We start from the raw sequence: 21,261 nt of genomic DNA, 5'->3' as shown, positions 1-21,261 counted from the left end.
CCATCAGAGTGCCCCTTTACATGGACTGTTCCCATCAGAGTGCCCCTTTACAAGGACTGTTCCCATCAGAGTGCCCCCTTACATGGACTGTTCCCATCAGAGTGCCCCCTTACATGGACTGTTCCCATCAGAGTGCCCCCTTACATGGACTGTTCCCATCAGAGTGCCCCCTTACATGGACTGTTCCCATCAGAGTGCCCCCTTACATGGACTGTTCCCATCAGAGTGCCCCCTTACATGGACTGTTCCCATCAGAGTGCCCCCTTACATGGACTGTTCCCATCAGAGTGCCCCCTTACATGGACTGTTCCCATCAGAGTTCCCCTTTACATAAACTATTCCCATCAGACTGCCCCCTTACATGGACTGTTCCCATCAGAGTTCCCCCTTACATGGACTGTTCCCATCAGAGTGCCCCCTTACATTTACTGTTCCCACCAGAGTGGCCCCTTACATGGACTGTTCCCATCAGAGTGCCCCTTTACATGGACTGTTCCCATCAGAGATCCCTCTTACATGGACTGTTCCCATCAGAGTGCCCCTTACATGAACTGTTCCCATCACAGAGCCCCCTTCAATAAAATGTTCCCATCAGATTGCCTCCCCTACATGTACTGTTCCCATCAGAGTGCCTCCCCTACATGTACTGTTCCCATCAGAGTGCCCCTTTACATGGACTGTTCCCATCACAGTGCACCTTTACAAGGACTGTTCCCATCACAGTGCCCCCTTACATGGACTGTTTCCATCAGAGTTCCCCCTTTCATGGACTGTTGCAAAGCAGAGTGCCCCCTTACATGGACTGTTCCCATCAGAGTGCCCCCTTACATGGACTGTTCCCATCAGAGTTCCCCTTTACATAAACTGTTCCCATCAGAGTTCCCCCTTACAAGGACTGTTCCCATCAGAGTGCCCCCTTACATGGACTGTTCCCATCAGAGTTCACCCTTACGTGGACTGTTCCCATCAGAGTGCCCCCTTACATGGACTGTTCCCATCAGAGTGCCCCCTTACATGAACTGTTCCCATCAGAGTTCCCCCTTACATGGACTGTTTCCATCAGAGTTCCCCTTTACATAAACTGTTCCCATCAGAGTGCCCCCTTACATGGACTGTTCCCATCAGAGTGCCCCCTTACATGGACTGTTCCCATCAGAGTGCCCCCTTACATGGACTGTTCCCATCAGAGTTCCCCCTTACATGGACTGTTCCCATCAGAGTGCCCCCTTACATGGACTGTTCCCATCAGAGTGCCCCCTTACATGGACTGTTCACATCAGAGTGCCCCCTTACATGGACTGTTCCCATCAGAGTGCCCCCTTACAAGGACTGTTCCCATCAGAGTGCCCCCTTACAAGGACTGTTCCCATCAGAGTGCCCCCTTACAAGGACTGTTCCCATCAGAGTGCCCCCTTCCATGGACTGTTCCCATCAGAGTGCCCCCTTCCATGGACTGTTCCCATCAGAGTGCCCCCTTCCATGGACTGTTCCCATCAGAGTGCCCCCTTCCATGGACTGTTCCCATCAGAGTGCCCCCTTCCATGGACTGTTCCCATCAGAGTGCCCCCTTCCATGGACTGTTCCCATCAGAGTGCCCCCTTCCATGGACTGTTCCCATCAGAGTGCCCCCTTCCATGGACTGTTCCCATCAGAGTGCCCCCTTCCATGGACTGTTCCCATCAGAGTGCCCCCTTCCATGGACTGTTCCCATCAGAGTGCCCCCTTCCATGGACTGTTCCCATCAGAGTGCCCCCTTCCATGGACTGTTCCCATCAGAGTGCCCCCTTACAAGGACTGTTCCCATCAGAGTGCCCCCTTACATGGACTGTTCCCATCAGGGTGCCCCCTTACATGGACTGTTCCCATCAGAGTGCCCCCTTACATGGACTGTTCCCATCAGAGTGCCCCCTTACATGGACTGTTCCCATCAGAGTGCCCCCTTACATGGACTGTTCCCATCAGAGTGCCCCCTTACATGGACTGTTCCCATCAGAGTGCCCCCTTACATGGACTGTTCCCATCAGAGTGCCCCCTTACATGGACTGTTCCCATCAGAGTGCCCCCTTACATGGACTGTTCCCATCAGAGTTCCCCTTTACATAAACTATTCCCATCAGACTGCCCCCTTACATGGACTGTTCCCATCAGAGTTCCCCCTTACATGGACTGTTCCCATCAGAGTGCCCCCTTACATTTACTGTTCCCACCAGAGTGGCCCCTTACATGGACTGTTCCCATCAGAGTGCCCCTTTACATGGACTGTTCCCATCAGAGATCCCTCTTACATGGACTGTTCCCATCAGAGTGCCCCTTACATGAACTGTTCCCATCACAGAGCCCCCTTCAATAAAATGTTCCCATCAGATTGCCTCCCCTACATGTACTGTTCCCATCAGAGTGCCTCCCCTACATGTACTGTTCCCATCAGAGTGCCTCTTTACATGGACTGTTCCCATCAGAGTGCCCCTTTACATGGACTGTTCCCATCACAGTGCACCTTTACAAGGACTGTTCCCATCACAGTGCCCCCTTACATGGACTGTTTCCATCAGAGTTCCCCCTTTCATGGACTGTTGCAAAGCAGAGTGCCCCCTTACATGGACTGTTCCCATCAGAGTGCCCCCTTACATGGACTGTTCCCATCAGAGTTCCCCTTTACATAAACTGTTCCCATCAGAGTTCCCCCTTACAAGGACTGTTCCCATCAGAGTGCCCCCTTACATGGACTGTTCCCATCAGAGTTCACCCTTACGTGGACTGTTCCCATCAGAGTGCCCCCTTACATGGACTGTTCCCATCAGAGTGCCCCCTTACATGAACTGTTCCCATCAGAGTTCCCCCTTACATGGACTGTTTCCATCAGAGTTCCCCTTTACATAAACTGTTCCCATCAGAGTGCCCCCTTACATGGACTGTTCCCATCAGAGTGCCCCCTTACATGGACTGTTCCCATCAGAGTGCCCCCTTACATGGACTGTTCCCATCAGAGTTCCCCCTTACATGGACTGTTCCCATCAGAGTGCCCCCTTACATGGACTGTTCCCATCAGAGTGCCCCCTTCCATGGACTGTTCCCATCAGAGTGCCCCCTTCCATGGACTGTTCCCATCAGAGTGCCCCCTTCCATGGACTGTTCCCATCAGAGTGCCCCCTTCCATGGACTGTTCCCATCAGAGTGCCCCCTTCCATGGACTGTTCCCATCAGAGTGCCCCCTTCCATGGACTGTTCCCATCAGAGTGCCCCCTTCCATGGACTGTTCCCATCAGAGTGCCCCCTTCCATGGACTGTTCCCATCAGAGTGCCCCCTTCCATGGACTGTTCCCATCAGAGTGCCCCCTTCCATGGACTGTTCCCATCAGAGTGCCCCCTTCCATGGACTGTTCCCATCAGAGTGCCCCCTTCCATGGACTGTTCCCATCAGAGTGCCCCCTTACAAGGACTGTTCCCATCAGAGTGCCCCCTTACAAGGCCTGTTCCCATCAGAGTGCCCCCATACAAGGCCTGTTCCCATCAGAGTGCCCCCATACAAGGCCTGTTCCCATCAGAGTGCCCCCTTACATAGCCTGTTCCCATCAGAGTGCCCTTTTACATACACTGTTCCCATCAGAGTGCCCCCTTACAAGGACTGTTCCCAGCAGAGTGCCCCCTTACATGGACTGTTCCCATCAGAGTGCCCCCTTACAAGGCCTGTTCCCATCAGAGTGCCCCCTTACAAGGCCTGTTCCCATCAGAGTGCCCCCATACAAGGCCTGTTCCCATCAGAGTGCCCCCATACAAGGCCTGTTCCCATCAGAGTGCCCCCTTACATAGCCTGTCCCCATCAGAGTGCCCTTTTACATACACTGTTCCCATCAGAGTGCCCCCTTACAAGGACTGTTCCCATTAGAGTGCCCCCTTACTTGGACTGTTCCCATCAGAGTGCCCCCATACAAGGCCTGTTCTCATCAGAGTGCCCCCATACAAGGCCTGTTCCCATCAGAGTGCCCCCATACAAGGCCTGTTCCCATCAGAGTGCCCCCATACAAGGCCTGTTCCCATCAGAGTGCCCCCATACAAGGCCTGTTCCCATCAGAGTGCCCCCATACAAGGCCTGTTCCCATCAGAGTGCCCCCATACAAGGCCTGTTCCCATCAGAGTGCCCCCATACAAGGCCTGTTCCCATCAGAGTGCCCCCATACAAGGCCTGTTCCCATCAGAGTGCCCCCATACAAGGCCTGTTCCCATCAGAGTGCCCCCATACAAGGCCTGTTCCCATCAGAGTGCCCTTTTACATACACTGTTCCCATCAGAGTGCCCCCTTACATGGACTGTTCCCATCAGAATGCCCCTTTACATGGACTGTTCCCATCAGAATGCCCCTTTACATGGACTGTTCCCTTCAGAGTGCCCCCTTTCATAAAATGTTCCCATCAGAGTGCACCGTTACATGGACTGTTCCCATCAGAGTGCCCCTTTACATGGACTGTTCCCATCAGATTGCCCCTTTACATGGACTGTTCCCATCAGAGTGCCCCTTTACATGGACAGTTCCCATCAGAGTGCCCCTTTACATGGACTGTTCCCATCAGAGTGTCCCCTTACATAGACTGTTCCCATCAGAGTGCCCCTTTACATGGACTGTTCCCATCAGAGTGCCCCTTTACATGGACTGTTCCCATCAGAGTGCCCCTTTACATGGACTGTTCCCATCAAAGTGCCCCTTTACATGGACTGTTCCCATCAAAGTGCCCCCTTACATAAAATGTTCCCATCAGAGTGCCCCCTTACATGGACTGTTCCCATCAAAGTTCCCCTTTACATGGACTGTTCCCATCAGAGTTCCCCTTTACATGGACTGTTCCCATCAGAGTGCCCCTTTACATGGACTGTTCCCATCAGAGTGCCCCTTTACATGGACTGTTCCCATCAGAGTGCCCCTTTACATGGACTGTTCCCATCAAAGTGCCCCTTTACATGGACTGTTCCCATCAAAGTGCCCCCTTACATAAAATGTTCCCATCAGAGTGCCCCCTTACATGGACTGTTCCCATCAAAGTTCCCCTTTACATGGACTGTTCCCATCAGAGTTCCCCTTTACATGGACTGTTCGCATCAGAGTTCCCCTTTACATGGACTGTTCGCATCAGAGTGCCCCCTTACATGCACTGTTCCCATCAGAGTGCCCCCTTACATGGACTGTTCCCATCAGAGTGCCCCCTTACATGGACTGTTCCCATCAGAGTGCCCCCTTACATGGACTGTTCCCATCAGAGTGCCCCCTTACATGGACTGTTCCCATCAGAGTGCCCCCTTACATGGACTGTTCCCATCAGAGTGCCCCCTTACATGGACTGTTCCCATCAGAGTGCCCCCTTACATGGACTGTTCCCATCAGAGTGCCCCCTTACATGGACTGTTCCCATCAGAGTGCCCCCTTACATGGACTGTTCCCATCAGAGTGCCCCCTTACATGGACTGTTCCCATCAGAGTGCCCCCTTACATGGACTGTTCCCATCAGAGTGCCCCCTTACATGGTCTGTTCCCATCAGAGTGCCCCCTTACATGGTCTGTTCCCATCAGAGTGCCCCCTTACATGGACTGTTCCCATCAGAGTGCCCCCTTACATGGACTGTTCCCATCAGAGTGCCCCCTTACATGGACTGTTCCCATCAGAGTGCCCCCTTACATGGACTGTTCCCATCAGAGTGCCCCCTTACATGGACTGTTCCCATCAGAGTGCCCCCTTACATGGACTGTTCCCATCAGAGTGCCCCCTTACATGGACTGTTCCCATCAGAGTGCCCCCTTACATGGACTGTTCCCATCAGAGTGCCCCCTTACATGGACTGTTCCCATCAGAGTGCCCCCTTACATGGACTGTTCCCATCAGAGTGCCCCCTTACATGGACTGTTCCCATCAGAGTGCCCCCTTACATGGACTGTTCCCATCAGAGTGCCCCCTTACATGGACTGTTCCCATCAGAGTGCCCCCTTACATGGACTGTTCCCATCAGAGTGCCCCCTTACATGGACTGTTCCCATCAGAGTGCCCCCTTACATGGACTGTTCCCATCAGAGTGCCCCCTTACATGGACTGTTCCCATCAGAGTGCCCCCTTACATGGACTCTTCCCATCAGAGTGCCCCCTTACATGGACTCTTCCCATCACAGTGCCCCTTTACATGGACTGTTCCCATCACAGTGCCCCTTTAAATGGACTGTTCCCATCAGAGTTCCCCCTTACATGGACTGTTCCCATCAGAGTGCCCCCTTACATTTACTGTTCCCACCAGAGTGGCCCCTTACATGGACTGTTCCCATCAGTGCGCCCCTTTACATGGACTGTTCCCATCAGAGATCCCTCTTACATGGACTGTTCCCATCAGAGTGCCCCTTTACATGGACTGTTCCCATCAGAGTGCCCCTTACATGAACTGTTCCCATCACAGAGCCCCCTTCAATAAAATGTTCCCATCAGATTGCCCCCCCTACATGTACTGTTCCCATCAGAGTTCTCCCTTACAATCATTGTTCCCATCAGAGTGCCCCCTTATATGGACTGTTTCCATCAGAGTGCCCCTTTACATTTACTGTTCCTATCAGAGTGGCCCCTTACATGGACTGTTCCCATCAGAGTGGCCCCTTACATGGACTGTTCCCATCAGTGCACCTTTTTACATGGACTGTTCCCATCAGAGATCCCCCTTACATGGACTGTTCCCATCACAGTGCCCCTTTACACTAACTGTTCACATCAGAGTGCCCCCTTACATGGACTGTTCCCATCAGAGTTCCCCCTTACATGGACTGTTCCCATCAGAGTGCCCCCTTACATGGACTGTTCCCATCAGAGTTCCCCCTTACATGGACTGTTTCCATCAGAGTTACCCTTTACATAAACTGTTCCCATCAGAGTGCCCCCTTACATGGACTGTTCCCATCAGAGTGCCCCCTTACATGGACTGTTCCCATCAGAGTGCCCCCTTACATGGACTGTTCCCATCAGAGTGCCCCCTTACATGGACTGTTCCCATCAGAGTGCCCCCTTACATGGACTGTTCCCATCAGAGTGCCCCCTTACATGGACTGTTCCCATCAGAGTGCCCCCTTACATGGACTGTTCCCATCAGAGTGCCCCCTTACATGGACTGTTCCCATCAGAGTGCCCCCTTACATGGACTGTTTCCATCAGAGTTCCCCTTTACATAAACTGTTCCCATCAGAGTGCCCCCTTACATGGACTGTTCCCATCAGAGTTCCCCCTTACATGGACTGTTCCCATCAGAGTTCCCCCTTACATGGACTGTTCCCATCAGAGTTCCCCCTTACATGGACTGTTCCCATCAGAGTGCCCCCTTACATGGACTGTTCCCATCAGAGTGCCCCCTTACATGGACTGTTCCCATCAGAGTGCCCCCTTACATGGACTGTTCCCATCAGAGTGCCCCCTTACATGGACTGTTCCCATCAGAGTGCCCCCTTACAAGGACTGTTCCCATCAGAGTGCCCCTTTACATGGACTGTTCACATCAGAGTGCCCCCATACAAGGCCTGTTCCCATCAGAGTGCCCCCTTACATAGCCTGTCCCCATCAGAATGCCCTTTTACATACACTGTTCCCATCAGAGTGCCCCCTTACATATCCTGTCCCCATCAGAGTGCCCTTTTACATACACTGTTCCCATCAGAGTGCCCCCTTACAAGGACTGTTCCCATCAGAGTGCCCCCTTACAAGGACTGTTCCCATCAGAGTGCCCCCATACAAGGCCTGTTCCCATCAGAGTGCCCCCTTACATAGCCTGTCCCCATCAGAATGCCCTTTTACATACACTGTTCCCATCAGAGTGCCCCCTTACATGGACTGTTCCCATCAGAGTTCCCCCTTACATGGACTGTTCCCATCAGAGTGCCCCCTTACATGAACTGTTCCCATCAGAGTGCCCCCTTACATGGACTGTTCCCATCAGAGTTCCCCCTTACATGGACTGTTTCCATCAGAGTTCCCCTTTACATAAACTGTTCCCATCAGAGTGCCCCCTTACATGGACTGTTCCCATCAGAGTGCCCCCTTACATGGACTGTTCCCATCAGAGTGCCCCCTTACATGGACTGTTCCCATCAGAGTGCCCCCTTACATGGACTGTTCCCATCAGAATGCCCCCTTACATGGACTGTTCCCATCAGAGTGCCCCCTTACATGGACTGTTCCCATCAGAGTGCCCCCTTACATGGACTGTTCCCATCAGAGTGCCCCCTTACATGGACTGTTCCCATCAGAGTGCCCCCTTACATGGACTGTTCCCATCAGAGTGCCCCCTTACATGGACTGTTCCCATCAGAGTGCCCCCTTACATGGACTGTTCCCATCAGAGTGCCCCCTTACATGGACTGTTTCCATCAGAGTTCCCCTTTACATAAACTGTTCCCATCAGAGTGCCCCCTTACATGGACTGTTCCCATCAGAGTTCCCCCTTACATGGACTGTTCCCATCAGAGTTCCCCCTTACATGGACTGTTCCCATCAGAGTGCCCCCTTACATGGACTGTTCCCATCAGAGTGCCCCCTTACATGGACTGTTCCCATCAGAGTGCCCCCTTACATGGACTGTTCCCATCAGAGTGCCCCCTTACATGGACTGTTCCCATCAGAGTGCCCCCTTACAAGGACTGTTCCCATCAGAGTGCCCCTTTACATGGACTGTTCACATCAGAGTGCCCCCATACAAGGCCTGTTCCCATCAGAGTGCCCCCTTACATAGCCTGTCCCCATCAGAATGCCCTTTTACATACACTGTTCCCATCAGAGTGCCCCCTTACATATCCTGTCCCCATCAGAGTGCCCTTTTACATACACTGTTCCCATCAGAGTGCCCCCTTACAAGGACTGTTCCCATCAGAGTGCCCCCTTACAAGGACTGTTCCCATCAGAGTGCCCCCATACAAGGCCTGTTCCCATCAGAGTGCCCCCTTACATAGCCTGTCCCCATCAGAATGCCCTTTTACATACACTGTTCCCATCAGAGTGCCCCCTTACATGGACTGTTCCCATCAGAGTGCCCCCTTACATGGACTGTTTCCATCAGAGTTCCCCTTTACATAAACTGTTCCCATCAGAGTGCCCCCTTACATGGACTGTTCCCATCAGAGTTCCCCCTTACATGGACTGTTCCCATCAGAGTTCCCCCTTACATGGACTGTTCCCATCAGAGTGCCCCCTTACATGGACTGTTCCCATCAGAGTGCCCCCTTACATGGACTGTTCCCATCAGAGTGCCCCCTTACAAGGACTGTTCCCATCAGAGTGCCCCCTTACAAGGACTGTTCCCATCAGAGTGCCCCTTTACATGGACTGTTCACATCAGAGTGCCCCCATACAAGGCCTGTTCCCATCAGAGTGCCCCCTTACATAGCCTGTCCCCATCAGAATGCCCTTTTACATACACTGTTCCCATCAGAGTGCCCCCTTACATATCCTGTCCCCATCAGAGTGCCCTTTTACATACACTGTTCCCATCAGAGTGCCCCCTTACAAGGACTGTTCCCATCAGAGTGCCCCCTTACAAGGACTGTTCCCATCAGAGTGCCCCCATACAAGGCCTGTTCCCATCAGAGTGCCCCCTTACATAGCCTGTCCCCATCAGAATGCCCTTTTACATACACTGTTCCCATCAGAGTGCCCCCTTACATGGACTGTTCCCATCAGAATGCCCCTTTACATAGACTGTTCCCATCGCAGAGCCCCCTTACATGAACTGTTCCCATCAGAGAGCCCCCTTACATAGATTGTTCCCTTCAGAGTGCCCCCTTTCATAAAATGTTCCCATCAGAGTGCACCGTTACATGGACTGTTCCCATCAGAGTGCCCCTTTACATGGACTGTTCCCATCAGATTGCCCCTTTACATGGACTGTTCCCATCAGAGTGCCCCTTTACATGGACTGTTCCCATCAGAGTGTCCCCTTACATAGACTGTTCCCATCAGAGTGCCCCTTTACATGGACTGTTCCCATCAGAGTGCCCCTTTACATGGACTGTTCCCATCAAAGTTCCCCTTTACATGGACTGTTCCCATCAAAGTTCCCCTTTACATGGACTGTTCGCATCAGAGTTCCCCTTTACATGGACTGTTCGTATCAGAGTTCCCCTTTACATGGACTGTTCCCATCAGAGTGCCCCCTTACATGGACTGTTCCCATCAGAGTGCCCCTTTAAATGGACTGTTCCCATCAGAGTGCCCCCTTACATAGCCTGTTTCCATCAGAGTGCCCCCTTACATGGACTGTTCCCATCAGAGTGCCCTTTTACATACACTGTTCCCATCAGAGTGCCCCCTTACAAGGACTGTTCCCATCAGAGTGCCCCCTTACTTGGACTGTTCCCATCAGAGTGCCCCCTTACTTGGACTGTTCCCATCAGAGTGCCCCCATACAAGGCCTGTTCCCATCAGAGTGCCCCCATACAAGGCCTGTTCCCATCAGAGTGCCCCCATACAAGGCCTGTTCCCATCAGAGTGCCCCCATACAAGGCCTGTTCCCATCAGAGTGCCCCCATACAAGGCCTGTTCCCATCAGAGTGCCCCCATACAAGGCCTGTTCCCATCAGAGTGCCCCCATACAAGGCCTGTTCCCATCAGAGTGCCCCCATACAAGGCCTGTTCCCATCAGAGTGCCCCCATACAAGGCCTGTTCCCATCAGAGTGCCCCCATACAAGGCCTGTTCCCATCAGAGTGCCCCCATACAAGGCCTGTTCCCATCAGAGTGCCCTTTTACATACACTGTTCCCATCAGAGTGCCCCCTTACATGGACTGTTCCCATCAGAATGCCCCTTTACATAGACTGTTCCCATCGCAGAGCCCCCTTACATGAACTGTTCCCATCACAGAGCCCCCTTACATAGATTGTTCCCTTCAGAGTGCCCCCTTTCATAAAATGTTCCCATCAGAGTGCACCGTTACATGGACTGTTCCCATCAGAGTGCCCCTTTACATGGACTGTTCCCATCAGATTGCCCCTTTACATGGACTGTTCCCATCAGAGTGTCCCCTTACATGGACTGTTCCCATCAGAGTGCCCCTTTACATGGACTGTTCCCATCAGAGTGCCCCTTTACATGGACTGTTCCCATCAGAGTGCCCCTTTACATGGACTGTTCCCATCAAAGTGCCCCTTTACATGGACTGTTCCCATCAAAGTGCCCCCTTACATAAAATGTTCCCATCAGAGTGCCCCTTACATGGACTGTTCCCATCAGAGTGCCCCCTTACATGGACTGTTCCCATCAAAGTTCCCCTTTACATGGACTGTTCCCATCAAAGTTCCCCTTTACATGGACTGTTCCCATCAGAGTTCCCCTTTACATGGACTGTTCGCATCAGAGTTCCCCTTTACATGGACTGTTCGCATCAGAGTGCCCCCTTACATGCACTGTTCCCATCAGAGTGCCCCCTTACATGGACTGTTCCCATCAGAGTGCCCCCTTACATGGACTGTTCCCATCAGAGTGCCCCCTTACATGGACTGTTCCCATCAGAGTGCCCCCTTACATGGACTGTTCCCATCACAGTGCCCCCTTACATGGACTGTTCCCATCAGAGTGCCCCCTTACATGGACTGTTCCCATCAGAGTGCCCCCTTACATGGACTGTTCCCATCAGAGTGCCCCCTTACATGGACTGTTCCCATCAGAGTGCCCCCTTACATGGACTGTTCCCATCAGAGTGCCCCCTTACATGGACTGTTCCCATCAGAGTGCCCCCTTACATGGACTGTTCCCATCAGAGTGCCCCCTTACATGGACTGTTCCCATCAGAGTGCCCCCTTACATGGACTGTTCCCATCAGAGTGCCCCCTTACATGGACTGTTCCCATCAGAGTGCCCCCTTACATGGACTGTTCCCATCAGAGTGCCCCCTTACATGGACTGTTCCCATCAGAGTGCCCCCTTACATGGACTGTTCCCATCAGAGTGCCCCCTTACATGGACTCTTCCCATCACAGTGCCCCCTTACATGGACTCTTCCCATCACAGTGCCCCTTTACATGGACTGTTCCCATCAGATTGCCCCTTTACATGGACTGTTCCCATCAGAGTGCCCCTTTACATGGACTGTTCCCATCAGAGTGTCCCCTTACATGGACTGTTCCCATCAGAGTGCCCCTTTACATGGACTGTTCCCATCAGAGTTCCCCTTTACATGGACTGTTCCCATCAAAGTTCCCCTTTACATGGACTGTTCGCATCAGAGTTCCCCTTTACATGGACTGTTCGCATCAGAGTTCCCCTTTACATGGACTGTTCGCATCAGAGTGCCCCCTTACATGCACTGTTCCCATCAGAGTGCCCCCTTACATGCACTGTTCCCATCAGAGTGCCCCCTTACATGCACTGTTCCCATCAGAGTGCCCCCTTACATGGACTGTTCCCATCAGAGTGCCCCCTTACATGGACTGTTCCCATCAGAGTGCCCCCTTACATGGACTGTTCCCATCAGAGTGCCCCCTTACATGGACTGTTCCCATCAGAGTGCCCCCTTACATGGACTGTTCCCATCAGAGTGCCCCCTTACATGGACTGTTCCCATCAGAGTGCCCCCTTACATGGACTGTTCCCATCAGAGTGCCCCCTTACATGGACTGTTCCCATCAGAGTGCCCCCTTACATGGACTGTTCCCATCAGAGTGCCCCCTTACATGGACTGTTCCCATCAGAATGCCCCTTTAAATGGACTGTTCCCATCAGAGTGCCCCCTTACATAGCCTGTTTCCATCAGAGTGCCCCCTTACATGGACTGTTCCCATCAGAGTGCCCCTTTAAATACACTGTTCCCATCAGAGTGCCCCCTTACTTGGACTGTTCCCATCAGAGTGCCCCCTTACATGGACTGTTCCCATCAGAGTGCCCCCTTACATGGAATGTTCCCATCAGAGTGCCCCCTTACATGGACTGTTCCCATCAGAGTGCCCCCTTAAATACACTGTTCCCATCAGAGTGCCCCCTTACATGGACTGTTCCCATCAGAGTGCCCCCTTAAATACACTGTTCCCATCAGAGTGCCCCCTTACATGGACTGTTCCCATCAGAGTGCCCCCTTACATGGACTGTTCCCATCAGAGTGCCCCCTTACATGGACTGTTCACATCAGAGTGCCCCCTTACATGGACTGTTCACATCAGAGTGCCCCTTTACATGCACTGTTCCCATCAGAGTGCCCCCTTACATGGACTGTTCCCATCAGAGTGCCCCATTACATGGACTGTTCCCATCACAGTGCCCCTTACATGGACTGTTCCTATCGGTGTGCTCTCTTACATGGACTGTTCCCATCGGAGTGCCCCCTTACATGGACTGTTCCCATCACAGTGCCCCCTTACATGCAGTGTTCAATCAGAGTGCCCCTTACACGGGCTTTCCTCATCGGAGTGCCCCTTTATTTCATGTGCCCCTCCCCCACAGCCTGGCTCAGAGATGATTGTCCGCCCCTCCCCCGCACACTTCATATCTCACAATCATTTCCGCTACATTGGCTGCCGATTGTTCCCCTCCCAGATGACAGATGGCGCTCTGTCACTCCACACACTTACCACACGTCCGTCCTCTCCGGAGTGTCCCTGCCTTCTGAGCCGAGTCCCGCTCAGTCTAGACTCCTCCCTCCGATGACGTCAAAAGGGGCGTGGCTAGACTTCAGCTCGGTTGCTATGAGACCGACGCTGTGCTTGGAGAAGCTGCCTGCACGGTGCTGAGCGGAGTGGAGGGGGCTGCAGAATGGAGCTCTACTCTACTCAGGCCTCAACTCAAACTTTAGGTGAGGTCCACTCCACTTTTTTTTTACATTTAATGAACTTTAATCTAACAACCAATAGACACAGCTGAACGAAGTGGATGTCATGTTTCCTGTCACATATTTCCTGTGTATATGTTCATAGAAACGAAGGGAATGGCTGCAGAATGGAGCTCCAATTTGAAGGTCACATGTTACCTGTCAAGTGGAGCTCCACTCAATACCTCTGATTGTTTGTTACATTAAAGTTCATTTTTTTTTTAAAAAAAAGGGGGGAGTGGAGGTCATGTGTTTCCAGTCAACATTGGAGTTTCATTCTGCAACCAAACCCCCATTGTCTGAATAGAGCCCCACCCCAGTTTAGAGTCCTCCCTCCGATGAGGCAATAAGAAAGGGGCAGAGCGACTGTGAGTAGCCAGGAGGCGGAGCTGAGGAGCGCACAGGAGGAATGCTTGTGAGATGCTCTGTAGTGAATGCTTGTGAGCTACCTGCACGGCTCTATTCCCATCAGAGTGCCCCCTTACATGGACTGTTCCCATCAGAGTGCCCCCTTACATAGCCTGTTCCCATCAGAGTGCCCCCTTACATGGTCTGTTCCCATCACAGTGCCCCCTTACATGGACTGTTTCCATCACAGTGCCCCCTTACATGGACTGTTCCTATCGGTGTGCTCTCTTACATGGACTGTTCCCATTGGAGTGCCCCCTTACATGGACTGTTCGCATCAGAGTGCCCCTTTACATGGACTGTTCGCATCAGTGTGCCCCTTTACATGGACTGTTCCCATCAGAGTGCCCCCTTACATGGACTGTTCCCATCAGAGTGCCCCTTACATGGACTGTTCGCATCAGAGTGCCCCTTTACATGCACTGTTCCCATCAGAGTGCCCCTTACATGGACTATTCTTATCGGTGTGCTCTCTTACATGGACTGTTCCCATTAGAGTGCCCCCTTACATGGACTGTTCCCATCAGAGTGCCCCCTTACATGGACTGTTTCCATCAGAGTTCCCCTTTACATAAACTATTCCCATCAGACTGCCCCCTTACATGGACTGTTCCCATCAGAGTTCCCCCTTACATGGACTGTTCCCATCAGAGTGCCCCCTTACATTTACTGTTCCCACCAGAGTGGCCCCTTACATGGACTGTTCCCATCAGTGCGCCCCTTTACATGGACTGTTCCCATCAGAGATCCCTCTTACATGGACTGTTTCCATCAGAGATCCCTCTTACATGGACTGTTCCCATCAGAGTGCCCCTTTACATGGACTGTTCCCATCAGAGATCCCTCTTACATGGACTGTTCCCATCAGAGATCCCTCTTACATGGACTGTTCCCATCAGAGTGCCCCCTTACATGGACTGTTTCCATCAGAGTTCCCCTTTACATAAACTGTTCCCATCAGAGTGCCCCCTTACATGGACTGTTCCCATCAGAGTTCCCCCTTACATGGACTGTTCCCATCAGAGTTCCCCCTTACATGGACTGTTCCCATCAGAGTGCCCCCTTACATGGACTGTTCCCATCAGAGTGCCCCCTTACATGGACTGTTCACATCAGAGTGCCCCCTTACATGGACTGTTCCCATCAGAGTGCCCCCTTACATGGACTGTTCCCATCAGAGTGCCCCCTTACAAGGACTGTTCCCATCAGAGTGCCCCCTTACAAGGACTGTTCCCATCAGAGTGCCCCCTTCCATGGACTGTTCCCATCAGAGTGCCCCCTTCCATGGACTGTTCCCATCAGAGTGCCCCCTTCCATGGACTGTTCCCATCAGAGTGCCCCCTTCCATGGACTGTTCCCATCAGAGTGCCCCCTTCCATGGACTGTTCCCATCAGAGTGCCCCCTTCCATGGACTGTTCCCATCAGAGTGCCCCCTTATATGGACTGTTCCCATCAGAGTGCCCCTTTACATTTACTGTTCCTATCAGAGTGGCCCCTTACATGGACTGTTCCCATCAGAGTGCCCCCTTACAAGGACTGTTCCCAGCAGAGTGCCCCCTTACATGGACTGTTCCCATCAGAGTGCCCCCATACAAGGCCTGTTCCCATCAGAGTGCCCCCATACAAGGCCTGTTCCCATCAGAGTGCCCCCTTACATAGCCTGTTCCCATCAGAGTGCCCCCTTACATAGCCTGTCCCCATCAGAGTGCCCTTTTACATACACTGTTCCCATCAGAGTGCCCCCTTACATAGCCTGTCCCCATCAGAGTGCCCTTTTACATACACTGTTCCCATCAGAGTGCCCCCTTACAAGGACTGTTCCCATCAGAGTGCCCCCTTACTTGGACTGTTCCCATCAGAGTGCCCCCATACAAGGCCTGTTCCCATCAGAGTGCCCCCATACAAGGCCTGTTCCCATCAGAGTGCCCCCATACAAGGCCTGTTCCCATCAGAGTGCCCCCATACAAGGCCTGTTCCCATCAGAGTGCCCCCATACAAGGCCTGTTCCCATCAGAGTGCCCCCATACAAGGCCTGTTCCCATCAGAGTGCCCCCATACAAGGCCTGTTCCCATCAGAGTGCCCCCATACAAGGCCTGTTCCCATCAGAGTGCCCCCATACAAGGCCTGTTCCCATCAGAGTGCCCCCAAACAAGGCCTGTTCCCATCAGAGTGCCCTTTTACATACACTGTCCCATCAGAGTGCCCCCTTACATGGACTGTTCCCATCAGAATGCCCCTTTACATAGACTGTTCCCATCGCAGAGCCCCCTTACATAGATTGTTCCCTTCAGAGTGCCCCCTTTCATAAAATGTTCCCATCAGAGTGCACCGTTACATGGACTGTTCCCATCAGAGTGCCCCTTTACATGGACTGTTCCCATCAGATTGCCCCTTTACATGGACTGTCCCCATCAGAGTGCCCCTTTACATGGACAGTTCCCATCAGAGTGCCCCTTTACATGGACTGTTCCCATCAGAGTGTCCCCTTACATAGACTGTTCCCATCAGAGTGCCCCTTTACATGGACTGTTCCCATCAGAGTGCCCCTTTACATGGACTGTTCCCATCAGAGTGCCCCCATACAAGGCCTGTTCCCATCAGAGTGCCCCCATACATAGCCTGTTCCCATCAGAGTGCCCCCTTACATAGCCTGTCCCCATCAGAGTGCCCTTTTACATACACTGTTCCCATCAGAGTGCCCCCTTACATAGCCTGTCCCCATCAGAGTGCCCTTTTACATACACTGTTCCCATCAGAGTGCCCCCTTACAAGGACTGTTCCCATCAGAGTGCCCCCTTACTTGGACTGTTCCCATCAGAGTGCCCCCATACAAGGCCTGTTCCCATCAGAGTGCCCCCATACAAGGCCTGTTCCCATCAGAGTGCCCCCATACAAGGCCTGTTCCCATCAGAGTGCCCCCATACAAGGCCTGTTCCCATCAGAGTGCCCCCATACAAGGCCTGTTCCCATCAGAGTGCCCCCATACAAGGCCTGTTCCCATCAGAGTGCCCCCATACAAGGCCTGTTCCCATCAGAGTGCCCTTTTACATACACTGTTCCCATCAGAGTGCCCCCTTACATGGACTGTTCCCATCAGAATGCCCCTTTACATAGACTGTTCCCATCGCAGAGCCCCCTTACATAGATTGTTCCCTTCAGAGTGCCCCCTTTCATAAAATGTTCCCATCAGAGTGCACCGTTACATGGACTGTTCCCATCAGAGTGCCCCTTTACATGGACTGTTCCCATCAGATTGCCCCTTTACATGGACTGTCCCCATCAGAGTGCCCCTTTACATGGACAGTTCCCATCAGAGTGCCCCTTTACATGGACTGTTCCCATCAGAGTGTCCCCTTACATAGACTGTTCCCATCAGAGTGCCCCTTTACATGGACTGTTCCCATCAGAGTGCCCCTTTACATGGACTGTTCCCATCAGAGTGCCCCTTTACATGGACTGTTCCCATCAAAGTGCCCCTTTACATGGACTGTTCCCATCAAAGTGCCCCCTTACATAAAATGTTCCCATCAGAGTGCCCCTTACATGGACTGTTTCCATCACAGTGCCCCCTTACATGGACTGTTCCTATCGGTGTGCTCTCTTACATGGACTGTTCCCATTGGAGTGCCCCCTTACATGGACTGTTCGCATCAGAGTGCCCCTTTACATGGACTGTTCGCATCAGTGTGCCCCTTTACATGGACTGTTCCCATCAGAGTGCCCCCTTACATGGACTGTTCCCATCAGAGTGCCCCTTACATGGACTGTTCGCATCAGAGTGCCCCTTTACATGCACTGTTCCCATCAGAGTGCCCCTTACATGGACTATTCTTATCGGTGTGCTCTCTTACATGGACTGTTCCCATTAGAGTGCCCCCTTACATGGACTGTTCCCATCAGAGTGCCCCCTTACATGGACTGTTTCCATCAGAGTTCCCCTTTACATAAACTATTCCCATCAGACTGCCCCCTTACATGGACTGTTCCCATCAGAGTTCCCCCTTACATGGACTGTTCCCATCAGAGTGCCCCCTTACATTTACTGTTCCCACCAGAGTGGCCCCTTACATGGACTGTTCCCATCAGTGCGCCCCTTTACATGGACTGTTCCCATCAGAGATCCCTCTTACATGGACTGTTTCCATCAGAGATCCCTCTTACATGGACTGTTCCCATCAGAGTGCCCCTTTACATGGACTGTTCCCATCAGAGATCCCTCTTACATGGACTGTTCCCATCAGAGATCCCTCTTACATGGACTGTTCCCATCAGAGTGCCCCCTTACATGGACTGTTTCCATCAGAGTTCCCCTTTACATAAACTGTTCCCATCAGAGTGCCCCCTTACATGGACTGTTCCCATCAGAGTTCCCCCTTACATGGACTGTTCCCATCAGAGTTCCCCCTTACATGGACTGTTCCCATCAGAGTGCCCCCTTACATGGACTGTTCCCATCAGAGTGCCCCCTTACATGGACTGTTCACATCAGAGTGCCCCCTTACATGGACTGTTCCCATCAGAGTGCCCCCTTACATGGACTGTTCCCATCAGAGTGCCCCCTTACAAGGACTGTTCCCATCAGAGTGCCCCCTTACAAGGACTGTTCCCATCAGAGTGCCCCCTTCCATGGACTGTTCCCATCAGAGTGCCCCCTTCCATGGACTGTTCCCATCAGAGTGCCCCCTTCCATGGACTGTTCCCATCAGAGTGCCCCCTTCCATGGACTGTTCCCATCAGAGTGCCCCCTTCCATGGACTGTTCCCATCAGAGTGCCCCCTTATATGGACTGTTCCCATCAGAGTGCCCCTTTACATTTACTGTTCCTATCAGAGTGGCCCCTTACATGGACTGTTCCCATCAGAGTGCCCCCTTACAAGGACTGTTCCCAGCAGAGTGCCCCCTTACATGGACTGTTCCCATCAGAGTGCCCCCATACAAGGCCTGTTCCCATCAGAGTGCCCCCATACAAGGCCTGTTCCCATCAGAGTGCCCCCTTACATAGCCTGTTCCCATCAGAGTGCCCCCTTACATAGCCTGTCCCCATCAGAGTGCCCTTTTACATACACTGTTCCCATCAGAGTGCCCCCTTACATAGCCTGTCCCCATCAGAGTGCCCTTTTACATACACTGTTCCCATCAGAGTGCCCCCTTACAAGGACTGTTCCCATCAGAGTGCCCCCTTACTTGGACTGTTCCCATCAGAGTGCCCCCATACAAGGCCTGTTCCCATCAGAGTGCCCCCATACAAGGCCTGTTCCCATCAGAGTGCCCCCATACAAGGCCTGTTCCCATCAGAGTGCCCCCATACAAGGCCTGTTCCCATCAGAGTGCCCCCATACAAGGCCTGTTCCCATCAGAGTGCCCCCATACAAGGCCTGTTCCCATCAGAGTGCCCCCATACAAGGCCTGTTCCCATCAGAGTGCCCTTTTACATACACTGTTCCCATCAGAGTGCCCCCTTACATGGACTGTTCCCATCAGAATGCCCCTTTACATAGACTGTTCCCATCGCAGAGCCCCCTTACATAGATTGTTCCCTTCAGAGTGCCCCCTTTCATAAAATGTTCCCATCAGAGTGCACCGTTACATGGACTGTTCCCATCAGAGTGCCCCTTTACATGGACTGTTCCCATCAGATTGCCCCTTTACATGGACTGTCCCCATCAGAGTGCCCCTTTACATGGACAGTTCCCATCAGAGTGCCCCTTTACATGGACTGTTCCCATCAGAGTGCCCCCTTACATGGACTGTTCCCATCAGAGTGCCCCCTTACATGGACTGTTGCCATCAGAGTGCCCCCTTACATGGACTGTTGCCATCAGAGTGCCCCCTTACATGGACTGTTGCCATCAGAGTGCCCCCTTACATGGACTGTTGCCATCAGAGTGCCCCCTTACATGGACTGTTGCCATCAGAGTGCCCCCTTACATGGACTGTTCCCATCAGAGTGCCCCCTTACATGGACTCTTCCCATCAGAGTGCCCCCTTACATGGACTCTTCCCATCACAGTGCCCCTTTACATGGACTGTTCCCATCAGAGTGCCCCTTTAAATGGACTGTTCCCATCAGAGTGCCCCCTTACATAGCCTGTTCCCATCAGAGTGCCCCCTTACATGGTCTGTTCCCATCACAGTGCCCCCTTACATGGACTGTTTCCATCACAGTGCCCCCTTACATGGACTGTTTCCATCACAGTGCCCCCTTACATGGACTGTTCCTATCGGTGTGCTCTCTTACATGGACTGTTCCCATTGGAGTGCCCCCTTACATGGACTGTTCGCATCAGAGTGCCCCTTTACATGGACTGTTCGCATCAGTGTGCCCCTTTACATGGACTGTTCCCATCAGAGTGCCCCCTTACATGGACTGTTCCCATCAGAGTGCCCCTTACATGGACTGTTCGCATCAGAGTGCCCCTTTACATGCACTGTTCCCATCAGAGTGCCCCTTACATGGACTATTCTTATCGGTGTGCTCTCTTACATGGACTGTTCCCATTAGAGTGCCCCCTTACATGGACTGTTCCCATCAGAGTGCCCCCTTACATGGACTGTTTCCATCAGAGTTCCCCTTTACATAAACTATTCCCATCAGACTGCCCCCTTACATGGACTGTTCCCATCAGAGTTCCCCCTTACATGGACTGTTCCCATCAGAGTGCCCCCTTACATTTACTGTTCCCACCAGAGTGGCCCCTTACATGGACTGTTCCCATCAGTGCGCCCCTTTACATGGACTGTTCCCATCAGAGATCCCTCTTACATGGACTGTTTCCATCAGAGATCCCTCTTACATGGACTGTTCCCATCAGAGTGCCCCTTTACATGGACTGTTCCCATCAGAGATCCCTCTTACATGGACTGTTCCCATCAGAGATCCCTCTTACATGGACTGTTCCCATCAGAGTGCCCCCTTACATGGACTGTTTCCATCAGAGTTCCCCTTTACATAAACTGTTCCCATCAGAGTGCCCCCTTACATGGACTGTTCCCATCAGAGTTCCCCCTTACATGGACTGTTCCCATCAGAGTTCCCCCTTACATGGACTGTTC

At 52.6% G+C, this 21,261-nt stretch overlaps 1 protein-coding gene and 1 long non-coding RNA gene across 5 annotated transcripts in view; one reads left to right on the top strand and one right to left on the bottom strand.

Moving 5' to 3' along the window:
- Positions 1 to 21,261, top strand: part of LOC149463252 (uncharacterized) — a 62,614-nt gene that overhangs the window by 12,333 nt on the left and 29,020 nt on the right. The window lies entirely within an intron of this gene.
- Positions 1 to 21,261, bottom strand: part of LOC149463253 (endogenous murine leukemia virus Env polyprotein from Emv-2 locus-like) — a 61,439-nt gene that overhangs the window by 28,355 nt on the left and 11,823 nt on the right. Inside the window, exon 1 of one of the 4 annotated variants that reach the window (XM_089675426.1) lies at positions 13,563 to 13,600. The exons of 2 other annotated variants lie outside the window; for them this stretch is intronic. The gene's annotated coding sequence lies outside the window, so the exon portion shown is untranslated. Of the gene's footprint in view, positions 1 to 13,562; positions 13,601 to 21,261 lie in introns of those variants that run through there. One more of the 4 variants, XM_089675427.1, reaches the window with a different exon arrangement.

The sequence above is a fragment of the Staurois parvus genome, unplaced genomic scaffold (assembly GCF_062004578.1).
Source record: "Staurois parvus isolate SC_StPar_1 unplaced genomic scaffold, SC_StPar_1.0 ptg000155l, whole genome shotgun sequence".
Taxonomy (NCBI): Eukaryota; Metazoa; Chordata; class Amphibia; order Anura; family Ranidae; genus Staurois; species Staurois parvus.
This window is presented reverse-complemented; position numbering and strand designations above follow the sequence as displayed.